The following is a 14,829-nucleotide window of genomic DNA, read 5'->3' on the forward strand; positions in this document are numbered from 1 at the left end:
TTAATGGCTTCCTCAGGAAAAAAGTATTTGATCGCTTCTTCCACTCTTTTTATGTGTGTTAATTCGTTGTATTTTCTTCTATATACGCTAGATGGCGGTGTAACGTTGTTTCCCAGAACATGAGGACGTGTTGTACGCACATGTACACTAGGTGGCGCTGTTACGTCATTCCACAATACGTGAGGACGTATTGGAGGCTGGATGTGCGTACTGCCGTCATTCTGTTTATACGCGTCCCCATAGAAACGGCTTCTCCTTCTCCGTAGGGCTGTCTCTTTTCTTGGTGTTGCATCATGTCCTAGTGTCCTGCTGTGCTGTGCAGTGCAGATGTTAAGAAATGACATTTGAAGACGGATTAACATGAACGCTAAGTATAAACGCTATAGGATGTAAACGTTTAAGGATGTGATTGCATTAAACGTGGATATATGAACTATAACTAAACATACTATGGGTTTTGTTTATACATAAATGTCTATATGAATCCACAGAAAAGAGAGCAATATGCCAAACAATAATACAAAATATGAAATATTGGAATTGTGTATAGTAAAAAGTAATATTGAAGAACCCATGAATGAATAAGTAGTCTGTGTCTATTTATTTCAAATGGGGGTTAGGATCCCTTAGGTGAAAGCGTGAATATCCAAGTTTATGTTCAAGCCTCCTTTTTTTATATGTTCCTAATTTAAAGATCCACTTAGTTTCCTTTCTTGAAATGTTTTCTGCACTATTCCCTCCTCTCCAATTTGGGGGTACAGTGTCTATTCCCATGATTCAAAATTGATTAATTGAGAAAACAGGACATGAATTACAGTATCGCGGAACACCGTGTTTAATGCTTGAATTCATAATGTTCCCAAGATGTTCCTAAATTCTTCCTTTAAGTGGTCTGGTTGTTCTTCCCCCATACTGTGCACCACATGGACATTGTAATAAATAAATTACAGATTTGGTGGTGCAGGTGATGAATTTCTTAATTTCGTATGTAGTCCCTGTCCTATTACTGATAAAACTGTTTGTTTTCCTTGGTAGGTAGGTGCACATCTTGCACCTACCGCATGGGCAAAAAACAATGGGTTTCTTGCCCAGAAAGGTATTAAAATTAATTTCTGTTTTCTTTGTTGGGAGGAAAATGTTTTTCAAATTATTTGTTTTTTTTGTATACGATTTGAGGTTTTTCCGGTAAGAGGGGACCTAAAATGTCATCGCTCTTCAGGACATGCTAGTGTTTCCGCAATATCTTTTTAATGTGGTAAGCCTTAGTATTATATTCCTTAATGAATGAAAAACTGAAATCTTTCTTGTTCATATTATGTTCGGGCTTTCCTTTTAGTAGATGAGATCTGTCCATTTGTTCCACTTTCTGTTGACTTCTCGCTAATAACTCTATTGGATAGTGTTTCTCCCTAAATTTACTTTTAATATCTGTGGTGTGTTTTATAAAGTCCTGGTCCCGTGTACAGTTCCTCCTTATTCTCATCATCTGCCCCGTGGGGATGTTATCTAACCATGCTGGGTGATGACAGCTTGTGTAATCAATGAAACCATTGGCATCGGTAGCATTTTTATAATTTCTGGAGCATTGCCTTCTGTGAATAGTTCCACATCCAAGAATTCAACACTTTGCTTTAGTATGTTGAAAGTAAATTTTAGGTTGTATTGGTTCTGGTTGATGTATTCTATAAATTGATGTAATTTATCCAGTGTTCCCCTCCATATAATTAACACGTCATCGATATATCTCTTCCACTGCACCAGGTCTGCTTCAAATGGATTGTTGTGCCATATCTGTTCTGCTTCCCATTCGGCTACGAAAAGGTTGGCGTAACTCGGCACGAACCTGGCACCCATGGCTGTCCCACATAGATGACGGTAAAACTGGTGTTCAAACAAGAAATAGTTATATTTCAAAAAAAAATCGATACATTCCAAAATGAAATCCTTCCGATGTGTTGCATGTTAACTCCATGTTTAATGCTATCTCAATGAGTAGTGTTATGTCCATGTTTAATGCTATGTCCATATTTAATGTTATCTCTATGTGTAATGTGTGACAGTGTAAACCCCAGGGAGATGCTTAGTGTGGCATTTGGGTACAGGTGCTATCCAGATCGTAAATATGGGTCCCTAGGGTGGAGCAATTGGAGAGCAGGGTGGGAAATGCTCCGTTTCCCCATGCTGTGGAAATTCCATGCCGAGTTTTCCAGGACGCAAGAAGTCCACAGGATCCGGTCCGGGATTCCTATGGGGCCGGCATCAGGCACAGGTGCTGGACATTAAAAACCCCTGGAGCTTGATACTCAGAGAGACTGTTGGGGGAAGTGGAAGTTCCCTGTGCTCCCAGGGCAAGGAGAGGCCCCGAAGAAGACAATCCCTGAGCCAAGTGAGGCAATACCTGCCTGGACATTTCTTTTGCAGGTTTCACAGATATGCAATACTTTTATCCAGCAAAAAGAAACTTCACGTCCTGATCATCAATAAGTCGTCACAAACACATCAAGGCCATCCTCCATAAGATATGTATTTCAGCCAGCAATACACAAGGGCACATACCATGCAACAGTCAAACAGTGGTTTTTGGGGTTTAAGCGGTTAAAATAAGGAGGAAAAAAAAACAAAAAAAAATGAGCTGCTGTTCCTGGCTCTAATTGCCCTAGAGGACTTAGGTGCTTAGGACCCCTAAAAGTGACATGTATGGCCCTCATGCTATAGGGTTTGTCACATATGGTGGAGGATGCGGGCAAAGCACTGCTATGGTCTGTGGGCAGAAAGAAGGAACCAAAAAAAAAAACGAAAAAAAAACGAGCTGCTGTTCCTGGCTCTAATTGCCCTAGAGGACTTAGGTGCTTAGGACCCCTAAAAGTGACATGTATGGCCCTCATGCTATAGGGTTTGTCACATATGGTGGAGGATGCGGGCAAAGCACTGCTATGGTCTGTGGGCAGAAAGCAGGAACCAAAAAAAAAAAACGAAAAAAAACCAAAAAAAAATGAGCTGCTGTTCCTGGCTCTAATTGCCCTAGAGGACTTAGGTGCTTAGGACCCCTAAAAGTGACATGTATGGCCCTCATGCTATAGGGTTTGTCACATATGGTGGAGGATGCGGGCAAAGCACTGCTATGGTCTGTGGGCAGAAAGCAGGAACCAAAAAAAAAAAACGAAAAACAAAAAAAAAAAAGAGAAAAAAAAAATTCACTTTATTTTAACCGCTTAAACCCCAAAAACCACTGTTTGACTGTTGCATGGTATGTCTCTAACTGAACTATGCTGGTGCAGACTGACCAGCCTAATCACCCACTACCTCAACCTCCCAGCCAGACCCAGCTACGCCAGGCTCTGGAAAACCTCCCCCAGACAACACACAAAACGTCCAGGCAGGTATTGCCTCACTTGGCTCAGGGATTCTCTTCTTCGGGGCCTCTCCTTGCCCTAGGAGCACAGGGAAACTTCCTCTTCCCCCAACAGTCTCTCTGAGTATCAAGCTCCAGGGGCTTTTAATGTCCAGCACCTGTGCCTGATGCCGGCCCCATAGGAATCCCGGACCGGATCCTGCAGATTTCTTGCCTCCTGGAAAACTTGGCATGGAATTTCCACAGCATGGGGAAACGGAGCATTGGCCCACCCTGCTCTCCAATTGCTCCACCCCAGGGACCCATATTTACGATCTGGATAGCACCTGTACCCAAATGCCACACTAAGCATCTCCCTGGGGTTTACACTGTCACAAATGCTATGTCCATGTTTAATGCTTTATCCATGTGTAAGGCAGTGTCAGTGTTTAATGCTATCTCCATGTTTAATGTTATCTCTATGTGCAATGCTATGTCCATGTTTAATGCTATTGTCAGGAACCACTTTTTCGCTGCCTGAACCATGGCTTTTTTTATACCTGTGGTGTTTAAATCTGCTACCACTAGTGGCCGCCCTCTGGAGCACTCAGAACTCAGGTGTGCCTTGTTACCTGGGTTGAGCCCTAGCCAATACATCCAGCTGGCCCTTGTTACCTGTGATTACCCTGCCTTTATGAACCTGCCCTGCCCTTCAGTCAGGGCCTTTGTATTGAAGTCTATGGATCTTCCTGCTGTGGCTCGGCACCTGTACTGTTCCTGGTTCCCTGCTTTGTGTCCTGAAACTGGTGTTCAAACAAGAAATAGTTATATTTCAAAATAAAATCGATACATTCCAAAATGAAATCCTTCCGATGTGTTGCATGTTAACTCCATGTTTAATGCTATCTCAATGAGTAGTGTTATGTCCATGTTTAATGCTATGTCCATATTTAATGTTATCTCTATGTGTAATGTGTGACAGTGTAAACCCCAGGGAGATGCTTAGTGTGGCATTTGGGTACAGGTGCTATCCAGATCGTAAATATGGGTCCCTAGGGTGGAGCAATTGGAGAGCAGGGTGGGAAATGCTCCGTTTCCCCATGCTGTGGAAATTCCATGCCGAGTTTTCCAGGACGCAAGAAGTCCACAGGATCCGGTCCGGGATTCCTATGGGGCCGGCATCAGGCACAGGTGCTGGACATTAAAAACCCCTGGAGCTTGATACTCAGAGAGACTGTTGGGGGAAGTGGAAGTTCCCTGTGCTCCCAGGGCAAGGAGAGGCCCCGAAGAAGACAATCCCTGAGCCAAGTGAGGCAATACCTGCCTGGACATTTCTTTTGCAGGTTTCACAGATATGCAATACTTTTATCCAGCAAAAAGAAACTTCACGTCCTGATCATCAATAAGTCGTCACAAACACATCAAGGCCATCCTCCATAAGATATGTATTTCAGCCAGCAATACACAAGGGCACATACCATGCAACAGTCAAACAGTGGTTTTTGGGGTTTAAGCGGTTAAAATAAGGAGGAAAAAAAAACAAAAAAAAATGAGCTGCTGTTCCTGGCTCTAATTGCCCTAGAGGACTTAGGTGCTTAGGACCCCTAAAAGTGACATGTATGGCCCTCATGCTATAGGGTTTGTCACATATGGTGGAGGATGCGGGCAAAGCACTGCTATGGTCTGTGGGCAGAAAGCAGGAACCAAAAAAAAAAAAACGAAAAAAACGAGCTGCTGTTCCTGGCTCTAATTGCCCTAGAGGACTTAGGTGCTTAGGACCCCTAAAAGTGACATGTATGGCCCTCATGCTATAGGGTTTGTCACATATGGTGGAGGATGCGGGCAAAGCACTGCTATGGTCTGTGGGCAGAAAGCAGGAACCAAAAAAAAAAAACGAAAAAAAAACAAAAAAAAATGAGCTGCTGTTCCTGGCTCTAATTGCCCTAGAGGACTTAGGTGCTTAGGACCCCTAAAAGTGACATGTATGGCCCTCATGCTATAGGGTTTGTCACATATGGTGGAGGATGCGGGCAAAGCACTGCTATGGTCTGTGGGCAGAAAGCAGGAACCAAAAAAAAAAACGAAAAACAAAAAAAAAAAAAGAGAAAAAAAAAATTCACTTTATTTTAACCGCTTAAACCCCAAAAACCACTGTTTGACTGTTGCATGGTATGTCTCTAACTGAACTATGCTGGTGCAGACTGACCAGCCTAATCACCCACTACCTCAACCTCCCAGCCAGACCCAGCTACGCCAGGCTCTGGAAAACCTCCCCCAGACAACACACAAAACGTCCAGGCAGGTATTGCCTCACTTGGCTCAGGGATTCTCTTCTTCGGGGCCTCTCCTTGCCCTAGGAGCACAGGGAAACTTCCTCTTCCCCCAACAGTCTCTCTGAGTATCAAGCTCCAGGGGCTTTTAATGTCCAGCACCTGTGCCTGATGCCGGCCCCATAGGAATCCTGGACCGGATCCTGCAGATTTCTTGCCTCCTGGAAAACTCGGCATGGAATTTCCACAGCATGGGGAAACGGAGCATTGGCCCACCCTGCTCTCCAATTGCTCCACCCCAGGGACCCATATTTACGATCTGGATAGCACCTGTACCCAAATGCCACACTAAGCATCTCCCTGGGGTTTACACTGTCACAAATGCTATGTCCATGTTTAATGCTTTATCCATGTGTAAGGCAGTGTCAGTGTTTAATGCTATCTCCATGTTTAATGTTATCTCTATGTGCAATGCTATGTCCATGTTTAATGCTATTGTCAGGAACCACTTTTTCGCTGCCTGAACCATGGCTTTTTTTATACCTGTGGTGTTTAAATCTGCTACCACTAGTGGCCGCCCTCTGGAGCACTCAGAACTCAGGTGTGCCTTGTTACCTGGGTTGAGCCCTAGCCAATACATCCAGCTGGCCCTTGTTACCTGTGATTACCCTGCCTTTATGAACCTGCCCTGCCCTTCAGTCAGGGCCTTTGTATTGAAGTCTATGGATCTTCCTGCTGTGGCTCGGCACCTGTACTGTTCCTGGTTCCCTGCTTTGTGTCCTGAAACTGGTGTTCAAACAAATAATAGTTATATTTCAAAATAAAATCGATACATTCCAAAATGAAATCCTTCCGATGTGTTGCATGTTAACTCCATGTTTAATGCTATCTCAATGAGTAGTGTTATGTCCATGTTTAATGCTATGTCCATATTTAATGTTATCTCTATGTGTAATGTGTGACAGTGTAAACCCCAGGGAGATGCTTAGTGTGGCATTTGGGTACAGGTGCTATCCAGATCGTAAATATGGGTCCCTAGGGTGGAGCAATTGGAGAGCAGGGTGGGAAATGCTCCGTTTCCCCATGCTGTGGAAATTCCATGCCGAGTTTTCCAGGACGCAAGAAGTCCACAGGATCCGGTCCGGGATTCCTATGGGGCCGGCATCAGGCACAGGTGCTGGACATTAAAAACCCCTGGAGCTTGATACTCAGAGAGACTGTTGGGGGAAGTGGAAGTTCCCTGTGCTCCCAGGGCAAGGAGAGGCCCCGAAGAAGACAATCCCTGAGCCAAGTGAGGCAATACCTGCCTGGACATTTCTTTTGCAGGTTTCACAGATATGCAATACTTTTATCCAGCAAAAAGAAACTTCACGTCCTGATCATCAATAAGTCGTCACAAACACATCAAGGCCATCCTCCATAAGATATGTATTTCAGCCAGCAATACACAAGGGCACATACCATGCAACAGTCAAACAGTGGTTTTTGGGGTTTAAGCGGTTAAAATAAGGAGGAAAAAAAAAACAAAAAAAAATGAGCTGCTGTTCCTGGCTCTAATTGCCCTAGAGGACTTAGGTGCTTAGGACCCCTAAAAGTGACATGTATGGCCCTCATGCTATAGGGTTTGTCACATATGGTGGAGGATGCGGGCAAAGCACTGCTATGGTCTGTGGGCAGAAAGCAGGAACCAAAAAAAAAAAACAAAAAAAAATGAGCTGCTGTTCCTGGCTCTAATTGCCCTAGAGGACTTAGGTGCTTAGGACCCCTAAAAGTGACATGTATGGCCCTCATGCTATAGGGTTTGTCACATATGGTGGAGGATGCGGGCAAAGCACTGCTATGGTCTGTGGGCAGAAAGCAGGAACCAAAAAAAAAAAACGAAAAACAAAAAAAAAAAAAGAAAAAAAAAATTCACTTTATTTTAACCGCTTAAACCCCAAAAACCACTGTTTGACTGTTGCATGGTATGTCTCTAACTGAACTATGCTGGTGCAGACTGACCAGCCTAATCACCCACTACCTCAACCTCCCAGCCAGACCCAGCTACGCCAGGCTCTGGAAAACCTCCCCCAGACAACACACAAAACGTCCAGGCAGGTATTGCCTCACTTGGCTCAGGGATTCTCTTCTTCGGGGCCTCTCCTTGCCCTAGGAGCACAGGGAAACTTCCTCTTCCCCCAACAGTCTCTCTGAGTATCAAGCTCCAGGGGCTTTTAATGTCCAGCACCTGTGCCTGATGCCGGCCCCATAGGAATCCCGGACCAGATCCTGCAGATTTCTTGCCTCCTGGAAAACTCGGCATGGAATTTCCACAGCATGGGGAAACGGAGCATTGGCCCACCCTGCTCTCCAATTGCTCCACCCCAGGGACCCATATTTACGATCTGGATAGCACCTGTACCCAAATGCCACACTAAGCATCTCCCTGGGGTTTACACTGTCACAAATGCTATGTCCATGTTTAATGCTTTATCCATGTGTAAGGCAGTGTCAGTGTTTAATGCTATCTCCATGTTTAATGTTATCTCTATGTGCAATGCTATGTCCATGTTTAATGCTATTGTCAGGAACCACTTTTTCGCTGCCTGAACCATGGCTTTTTTTTATACCTGTGGTGTTTAAATCTGCTACTACTAGTGGCCGCCCTCTGGAGCACTCAGAACTCAGGTGTGCCTTGTTACCTGGGTTGAGCCCTAGCCAATACATCCAGCTGGCCCTTGTTACCTGTGATTACCCTGCCTTTATGAACCTGCCCTGCCCTTCAGTCAGGGCCTTTGTATTGAAGTCTATGGATCTTCCTGCTGTGGCTCGGCACCTGTACTGTTCCTGGTTCCCTGCTTTGTGTCCTGATCAAGCGGACTCGCTGCTTTGTGTCCTGATCAAGCGGACTCGCTGCTTTGTGTCCTGATCAAGCGGACTCGCTGCTTTGCGTCCTGATCAAGCGGACTCGCTGCTTTGCGTCCTGATCAAGCGGACTCGCTGCTTTGCGTCCTGATCAAGCGGACTCGCTGCTTTGCGTCCTGATCAAGCGGACTCGCTGCTTTGCGTCCTGATCAAGCGGACTCGCTGCTTTGTGTTCTGATCAAGCGGACTCGCTGCTTTGTGTCCTGATCAAGCGGACTCGCTGCTTTGTGTCCTGATCAAGCGGACTCGCTGCTTTGTGTCCTGATCAAGCGGACTCGCTGCTTTGTGTCCTGATCAAGCGGACTCGCTGCTTTGTGTCCTGATCAAGCGGACTCGCTGCTTTGTGTCCTGATCAAGCGGACTCGCTGCTTTGTGTCCTGATCAAGCGGACTCGCTGCTTTGCGTCCTGATCAAGCGGACCCGCTGCTTTGCGTCCTGATCAAGCGGACCCGCTGCTTTGCGTCCTGATCAAGCGGACTCGCTGCTTTGCGTCCTGATCAAGCGGACCCGCTGCTTTGCGTCCTGATCAAGCGGACTCGCTGCTTTGCGTCCTGATCAAGCGGACTCGCTGCTTTGCGTCCTGATCAAGCGGACTCGCTGCTTTGCGTCCTGATCAAGCGGACTCGCTGCTTTGCGTCCTGATCAAGCGGACTCGCTGCTTTGCGTCCTGATCAAGCGGACTCGCTGCTTTGCGTCCTGATCAAGCGGACTCGCTGCTTTGTGTCCTGATCAAGCGGACTCGCTGCTTTGTGTCCTGATCAAGCGGACTCGCTGCTTTGAGTCCTGATCAAGCGGACTCGCTGCTTTGCGTCCTGATCAAGCGGACCCGCTGCTTTGCGTCCTGATCAAGCGGACTCGCTGCTTTGCGTCCTGATCAAGCGGACTCGCTGCTTTGCGTCCTGATCAAGCGGACTCGCTGCTTTGCGTACTGATCAAGCGGACTCGCTGCTTTGCGTCCTGATCAAGCGGACTCGCTGCTTTGCGTCCTGATCAAGCGGACTCGCTGCTTTGCGTCCTGATCAAGCGGACTCGCTGCTTTGCGTCCTGATCAAGCGGACTCGCTGCTTTGCGTCCTGATCAAGCGGACTCGCTGCTTTGCGTCCTGATCAAGCGGACTCGCTGCTTTGCGTCCTGATCAAGCGGACTCGCTGCTTTGCGTCCTGATCAAGCGGACTCGCTGCTTTGCGTCCTGATCAAGCGGACTCGCTGCTTTGCGTCCTGATCAAGCGGACTCGCTGCTTTGCGTCCTTCCAAGCGGACTCGCTGCTTTCCGTCCTTCCAAGCGGACTCGCTGCTTTGCGTCCTTCCAAGCGGACTCGCTGCTTTGCGTCCTTCCAAGCGGACTCGCTGCTTTGCGTCCTTCCAAGCGGACTCGCTGCTTTGCGTCCTTCCAAGCGAACTCGCTGCTTTGCGTCCTTCCAAGCGGACTCGCTGCTTTGCGTCCTTCCAAACGGACTCGCTGCTTTGCGTCCTTCCAAGCGGACTCGGTGCTTTGCGTCCTTCCAAGCGGACTCGCTGCTTTGCGTCCTTCCAAGCGGACTCGCTGCTTTGCGTCCTTCCAAGCGGACTCGCTGCTTTGCGTCCTTCCAAGCGGACTCGCTGCTTTGCGTCCTTCCAAGCGGACTCCCTGCTTTGCGTCCTTCCAAGCGGACTCCCTGCTATGCGTCCTTCCAAGCGGACTCCCTGCTTTGTGTCCTCATGAAGACCATTCACCTACACCTGAGAAATCCAACAAGCCTGTTACCAGTATGAAAAAGGAATCTTCTAGGAAACGTGAACCCCTTACCACAACCGAATTGCAACAAAGGCGTGATGATGAGGCTTGCTTTTACTGTGGCAAAAAGGGACACTGGATCACCCAATGTCCTCTGAAACCTCCCAAACCCTCTGTACTGATTGAACAGTCTACGTCACAAGCACAGAGCTCTCCTAAAAGGGGAAGTAGCTTTATTCCCCAGGACAGTGAACCCATGGAGTATATACCACCCCTGGTGATTCCTAATGCTTCTCAAACTCCAGTGGATGTCCAGCTGAAGCCTGATGACTGTTCTGTGATGGAATGCAGCTTCTGTGATTCTACAGTCTGTGGCAGTGTGGGTTGCTCCCATATGGATGAACTTCCTATTGCTTTCTGTTCAGCCATGATTGCAACTCCTATCACTCTTACCTCAGCAAAGTGTGATACACCAGAGACTACCATAGCCCCTAATATCTCCTCTGGACTGATAGCAAAGATACATGACCCTATTCCATCTCTGAGGAGGAAGGGACCTTCCATCAGTGCTTCCCATACCAAGTCTGCTTCTCCTGTTTTGAACCAGTGCAGTTCTGGTACTACCCCCCTGCCCCCAGTAGTGCCCTGGGTACAGGGCAGCTATGTGACCCCTGGAACATGGAAAGAGAAAGCACTGAATCATACCTTCTCATCAACTTCTTCAGCATCCAGTCCCAATTTGACCTATGATTGCACCACAGATAACCTTTCCTTTGATTGTGTTATTACCTCTAATGGCAATATAATCAGAAATGAAGACCTGGAGATCTGTGAACAAGCTTTACCGAAAAAGAAAAAGAAGAAATCACGTTAAGTACACCCTTCTGCTCAGTTTATTAAAGGTGTACAGATTTTGTTCAGACTGTTCGCATTCAGTGAGCGCTCCTTGGGGAGGGGGTACTGTCAGGAACCACTTTTTCGCTGCCTGAACCATGGCTTTTTTTTATACCTGTGGTGTTTAAATCTGCTACCACTAGTGGCTGCCCTCCGCCCTCTGGAGCACTCAGAACTCAGGTGTGCCTTGTTACCTGGGTTGAGCCCTAGCCAATACATCCAGCTGGGCCTTGTTACCTGTGATTACCCTGCCTTTATGAACCTGCCCTGCCCTTCAGTCAAATGGGTGTTTTGATGGATATATCCAGCCCTGTGTGTCCAAAATAAATCAGTCTTCGTTTGGTTTTACCCTACACCGAGTCTCGGCTAGTGCCTGGGGAACCGGGGGAAGTGTGTTGTCCCAGGCTAAGGGAGCACAAGACAGCGGAGGTAGTCGGTCGGACTAGCCAGCTCCGTGACATTGGTGGCAAGCAGTGGGATTGCTTCTTAGTCTGAGGGACACTCACTTTCTACCGGGATTAACCAACAGGACGGCAGAGTTCGGTCGCCTTGACGAGGACATGGATGTGGTATCAGAATTCCAGGGGCTGCTGTGGGTCATCCTCTCTTGCTACACCACTACTCTGCCTACAGAACAATACCAGAATCTGCCTCCCCCCTATTGACAATGGGCCCTGGGTTTGTAAAGACTTTTGTGGCTACCCCCAGCAGTACCATCTCATCACTAGCTGAGGGGATTATCTCCAGCATACAGCCAGGATCTGCAACCAGGGAGTGACTGCCATTGTTTCAGTTTAATGTTGTATAAATCAGCCCCCCCCCATTGTATTGTTAATCTAGTTAGTGCCCCTGTTGTCTCTGGGAGGCAGATTAAGGGGGGCAGTTTGTGTCTCAATATCTTATTTTATGTAAATGTGTGTTTTGCTGGATATATCCAGCCCTGTGTGTCCAAAATAAATCAGTCTTCGTTTGGTTTTACCCTACACTGAGTCTCGGCTAGTGACTGGGGAACCGGGGAAAGTGTGTTGTCCCAGGCTGAGGGAGCACAAGACAGCGGAGGTAGTCGGTCGGACTAGCCAGCTCCGTGACAAATGCTATGTCCATGTTTAATGCTATGTCATTGTGTAATGCAATGTCCATGTTTAATGTTAACTATATGTGTAATGCTATGTCCATGTGTATCATTATCTCCATGTGTAATGCTCTGTCCATGTTTAATGCTATGTCCATGTTTAATGCTATGTCTGTGAGTAGGTCTACATCCATGTTTAATGCTATCTCCATGTGTAATGCAATGTCTACTTTTAATGCGATGTCTATTTTTAATGCGATGTCCGTTTATATTGAACTGATGTTACGCAGTCTATTAAAGGGAAAGAGCTTGCGGTGGAGGCATAATCATCCACAGAAGCTTTGTGCTTCCGTGTTGTCAATTACGTTTTGCCTTTTCTTTTCTACAGGTATAAATACACAGTTAACCTCTTAGTGTCCAGAGGGAAGGACAATCTTTCAAGCCATGGTTCCCCAGAGGTTTCCACCCTTAGGGTGGTTTTTCCTCTCCTGCGCGCTGAAAGGTGACTCTTCGTGAGTCTCGAGGTAGCTGTCACCATGATCATTGCTTTCAGGCCTAATTAATTGGACTATTAATTTTGTAATTAATAATAAACAAATTAAATGACCATCAGTTTCTGTTGTGTTTTTTATACTATTGACTAAAAGTAGCTGTAACCATATGTAATAACAAAAATGAATGGAGTTTATCCAGACCAATGGTTCGGGCCCAACCAGTGTGTATGCTAAAGAGCTGAAGGGCTGGCTTCCTCAGGGCCCTTTGCCAGGTATTTCATGCTTTATTAAAAAACACCAATGCACAGGTGTACAAAAAGGACAATGTATACATTTAAAAGGTTACAAATTTGCATCCGTGCGTCTCATGTTTAGACGTCACTTACATCTTCACACACATCATAGTTAAACATTTAGAATGAGTAATGTTATACAAAATACTAAAACCCCATATTTTTCATATATATCTAAACCCTCACTTAATCAGTTAAATTGACAGAACATACCCCCAACAACAATTCAGGTGTCCAGATTGTATATGCATTTCGAGCATTTTAATTGGGCTTATAAGGTGTATATTGCTGTTTTGGAACTGTTTTTTTTTACATTTAGTATGTTGGGTTTGTAACTGGAAATTTTAAACGAAGCCATGAACACCACCCAATCTAGGATATGTCACTAGTGGTTTCAGGACACAGTCCAAGCAGACATTTGGCCACCAATCACTGCCGAAATTAGCTATAGAAATACTTTGTTGAATTTTTTTCACCAACCCTTCTGTGTTTTTTAGAATTTTTTTGGCACAGGTTATGAGTTATGGCAGAGAAATCCAGTATGTGTTTTTTAGATTATGGAAATACCCTACATGCATAGGTTTTTTTACATTATTTTTTTTTAAACTTGCCTGGAACAAACTTTTTGATAGCTGCGTAGAGTTTTTATGTAGGTCATGTGCCATCAAAATACCCTACATTTTCATCTTGTTTTATTAAGTTGCAGCAATCCTACGGTTTTTTGTTTTTTTTTATCTCAATTCAAATCTCCATTTATTCAAGGTATGCGTAAAAGACAAGTTATAGTGTGTACATTAGAGGAATGAGAGACACCTCCCGCGTTTGCACAGTAAAACAACGGTCCGCTAAAACAAATCGGTAAGCATACCAGGGTCCGAAAGACTCTAGAATGAACAGTGAACAAGACCAGATACGGAGAGGAGATCAACATACTGTGATCGTGTCAGAAAATATAGTATTACAAAAATACAGCAGTATTAATAAAAAATAAACATAACTAAAACAGAATCAAAACACTCCAGGATGTCATTGCAATCCTACTGTTAAAGCAAAAGCAGAACGATATATATATATATTATTGAAAACATTTCCAATTCCCTATTTTTGTATGATACAGAGACCTGGTAGAGAGGGACAGGGAGGGCAGTGGTACCTAAGGAGTCTGTCCTAATACCTTTTTTATAGCAGACTTTTTGTGCGTTTGGTGGGGGGATTGTACAAAGAAAATGCCATTTTGTCTTTGGATCAGAGGATGTTTCTCAAAATCTTTAGCTGGAACTGTAGAAAAGTGTAATTCTTTCCAGTTCCAAATTTATCTTAAAGTACCTATGTATTAAACACGGAAACTTGGGTCAGGTAGATCACAACTTTTGTATACCATGTTGTGGTTTTGCCTAACACTAGGTAGGGCTGTTGACTTTGATCAGAAAGGTATACCCCACCACGTTTTATTGTTATTGATAATGCACTGTGGTTTTGGGAACTGTGCATCACCCTTACCTCTGACATGTACCAGCACCAAACTTTCATTGTGTATGGAGGAGAGAACATACTCTACATGTCTTCACAGAGCACTTTTGTTTTGGGTACACCAATTGGTGGATGGAAGCTTTTTAGGCTGGGGTGTCATATATATAAAAAAAATTAAAAATTAACTCCAGGCTGGTATCGGAATTATCTACCTGCATACCAAAGGTACATACATTTCTAGTTTCCTATTTTTCCTTCTTGCTACATAACCCTGCACCCACTGATCTTTATACTTTTTTAACCTGGTCCATGCTATAAGCACATAAGCTTTCTAGACCTCAGAGGTCTTTTCGTCACCATTTCTTCTGTAGGAGAGACCTCTGATGT

The 14,829-nt window shown here is 45.4% G+C and overlaps 1 long non-coding RNA gene across 1 annotated transcript; it reads left to right on the plus strand.

Moving 5' to 3' along the window:
• The first annotated feature begins 261 nt into the window (after nt 1–261).
• On the plus strand, nt 262–1,900 carry LOC128475153 (uncharacterized). Its single transcript, XR_008346450.1, has 3 exons — nt 262–371; nt 1,177–1,255; nt 1,762–1,900. It is a non-coding gene; the product is annotated as an uncharacterized LOC128475153 (long non-coding RNA).
• Nucleotides 1,901–14,829: the final 12,929 nt, after the last annotated feature.

Source organism: Spea bombifrons, chromosome 2 (assembly GCF_027358695.1).
Source record: "Spea bombifrons isolate aSpeBom1 chromosome 2, aSpeBom1.2.pri, whole genome shotgun sequence".
In the NCBI taxonomy this organism is placed as follows: domain Eukaryota; kingdom Metazoa; phylum Chordata; class Amphibia; order Anura; family Pelobatidae; genus Spea; species Spea bombifrons.